We start from the raw sequence: 3,505 nt of genomic DNA on the forward strand, positions 1-3,505 counted from the left end.
AAAAACAATCTTATCACAGACTTAAGAATGTGAAAGTAGTTGTTTGTATGCTAGGATTTCTACAGTTGAGGTTTTGTGTGTTGAATAACTGTGCTCAGACAGCACAACTAAACTGGAAACCAGACTGTTCTGACTGAGGGTGCCAGACAAGGACAACTTAGGTGTTTTGAGGCTCCAAAGCACTCTTTTACTTAGATATACCAGTGTCTTAGCAAGTCCTTCCTACCTGGGAGGTACAGGAGAGAGAGGGACTTTCAGACTCAAGGGTGGAAGGTATTCGGTGGGTGAGTCTTGGTGTTAGGGTGTTTTGGGGCTGAGAGGAATGAGACCAGAATTGACCATCTTTGTTCTGATGCTTTTAGCAGCAGCAGTCATACCCTTTGTCCAGCAACTCTTACCCAGCACCACTTTCCACCCCCGCAGAAAATTCAAGGCATGGGGAGCTGCCTATCCAGCAGCCAATGAAGCTGTTTTCATTTTACTTTAATTTGCCCGAAACTGGTTAACACGGATTTGGAGATGCTGCCTCTCCTAGCATCCCATGGCACAGTCAATACAATTTAGTGAGAGCACCCATCATGCGAGCTGCTCAAATTGGGGTGAGCTGCTGCAATCCAGATCAAAGGGATAAGCAACTTTTTTTCTAAATGAATTATTGGCTGGTGCAGGCTGTGAAGCACTCTCATTTTTCTCACAGGGAGCAACCTTGGAAAGGTGTGCTGGGGGGTGGGAGGGTATAGCAATTCAAGAGATCTCAAGTTCTCGGCCTGCCTTAGTGTTCCCAGCTCACAAATCTGATAAGGGCTTGAAAGGGATAATCATCAGGGAGTTCTCAATTCCTGGCTTCTATTCCCAGGTGTACCAACCTGTGGCTATAAATGAGCCTGTATTAGTGTGAATTGGATACCCTGAGTTGCTGATTCCTGCTCTCTATCTGCCCCTGTAACCTTCCCCAAAGCCCCAGGGTGCTTACCGACAGCCCTCGTAAATTCTTCACCCTGAGCTGCTTCTTGATGTCTGTGCCCACTTGGCAGCTTGAATGAAACCCTGCCACGGCTGGGAGGCTGCCAAGGAGTTCCAAGAGAGATGCTTCTGCCCGGCTCACTGTCTACAGGCCAGAGCAGCTGAGTCCTCAGCACCTTTTCAGTGAGCCCCTGCTCCCAACGCATGCATCCTCAGCCTGTGAGCTGGGCTGGCTACTACTCAGGAGTGGGGAGCAGGCCCCCCAACTCCCTGTTTTCCTTGGTCTCAAAGCATCTATGTGTGTGTGTGTGTGTGTGTGTGTGTGTGTGTGTGTGTGTGTGTCTTGAATGACCTAGAAAATCAGTTGCTTCTGTTTTCACATTTGGTTTCTCTTTTTAGGGTTAGATGTGGACCACAGAGCAGGGTGAGATGACAGACACCTGGACAGATCCACACTATGCTTTCTTCCCTCCCAGGAAGATCCTTCTGCCTCATAGGCACTTTCCAAGCAGTTTATGCTAAAAGTGTGTAACTATCACTAGCCCCACACCCAGAATGATTGACTCTCTTCCAGGCTTAGCCCTAATTCTCCTACATACCCTCAAGTTTTTCCAACTCAGACTTCCCCCCAAATATAGGTGCTGAACAAGAGGATGTGAGACACAATATCATAATCACCTAACTGTTCACGGTGTGCCTTGGGTATCACAGAGCGTAGCATCCCTGCTACATGCTCTGATCTCCTTTAGGATCAATTCTTAGCTCACATTTGTCTGAGACAATGACACTCCAAGTCAACTTCCTAAGCCTTCAATGGAGTATAAATAAAACCAATTGATATAGGACAGTATCTTTGTGTAGGTGTGTTTTTAAATGAGCCGGGATTTGCTTTAATCAGGTATGGTAAGATACGTAACACTTTGGAAATGGCTGTCATAAAGAAAAGTTTTATAGTCACAGATACTAGAAACAGGAGGCGCTGCATACAGGGCACACCAGGAAGCACCAGAGTTGGTCTGCAGAGGGGGGATGAAAGAGAAAATGTGGGCACAAGCCTTTATTGTTGTTTATGCAGGAAAGAATTGGCAAGGCAGGGTAAACAGGTTTCTGTTGTCTAGTTTGAATAATTTCGGTGGGCTCTAGCGCAAAGGGGCTGTTCTAGTTGTCTGGTACCTGGTCCTCCAAAGGGGTAATTAGGGCAGGTGACTTGTGCTCTGGGGAGTAAAAGCTCAGTAAAGGAGGCAGCTGGAGAGAAAGGCTCTGGATTGGTTAGTTTGCATATGAAAGGTACACTGGGCGTGTTGTTTGCCATCTCTAGGAATTGGCTAGCTCTGGGAGGGGCAATCTCTCCAGGGTCAGCAAGGCCCCACCTGTCAAAGTGTTGTCGGAGAGTCAGCTCGGTTCCCAGGTTCTTGGCGTCTCGAGCAAAGAATTGAATGAGATACCGAGGCAAAGTAGTGAAAAAGCAGTTTATTAGAAGACATAGTACACTTCAAAGAAGTAGAAGCGGGCCCAATCAGAAGAGAATGGCTCAAGGGCCCATTATTAGAAGAGAAATTACATTCCAAAGAGTTTGGAGCAGGCCACATGCAAAGGCGAGGCTCAAAAGGCTCAAAAAGGGAGAAAGGGACTCAAAAAAATAGGGCTTGACTGTCCAGGACTTGGAGTTTTTATCCTTTTTTTCTCTAGAATGGGCTGTTCTCCTCTGGGCACGGGACCACCTGATTGACACCTGTGATTGACAAGAGGCTATAGTGGAGAGGGGAGGTCCCCTGGGCAGTCGCACTCTGTAGGACGTGCAGGAATGCAGAGACCCAGTGCCTGCCTCTAACTGCCTGCCCTGTTTTCCCCTTGAGAGACGTGATCCCCATAAAATCTCTATGGGAAGTTGAGGGACAGGAGGTCTTTTCTTCTGTATCTGCTTCCTGCTGGGCAGGGGCGTAGTATTGTCCCTACCTATTGGGGGATTCATGGAACTCTCACCCTAGCTGATCTCAGATAAGAGGAAGGGGTCTCGAACTCCACCTGGAAGACCATGTTGGCTTCTTTGGTTGCGACTGGTAATCTTGCTGGGGTATCATCTGTATCCCCAAGGCCCCTGAATGAGGAAAAATAGATTTTAACTAATAAATCCATTAGCTCTTATGAAGCCTGCAGCCATTCAACCAGTCACTCAGGTGGCATCAATTGTCTGGGTCCAGAATGGGTTTGGAAAGAATCATTAGGCTTACTGGCCTGGGAAAAGGTTGAAACCTATTTAGTCTCTGGGATAGCATGGTCAAAGAGTTAGGTCTGGGATGGCTTGGGGAATGTTGGGAAGTCACAGGCTTTCTAGTAGTTATCTGAAGCAGGGGTAGGTAGGAGATTGCTATGAACAATTTATTGTTTAGGATTTAGAAACTGATGAGAAGAGTAATCAAAGCCAGGAGCTAAGGAACTAAGAAACTAGGGAGGAGACTTAACATTTCTTTTTTTTTTTTTTTTTTTTTTTTTTAAAGATTTTTATTGGGGAATTGGGGGGATGGGAACAGTGCTAGGGAAT

The sequence above is a fragment of the Hipposideros armiger genome, unplaced genomic scaffold (assembly GCF_001890085.2).
Source record: "Hipposideros armiger isolate ML-2016 unplaced genomic scaffold, ASM189008v1 scaffold_222, whole genome shotgun sequence".
NCBI lineage: Eukaryota > Metazoa > Chordata > Mammalia > Chiroptera > Hipposideridae > Hipposideros > Hipposideros armiger.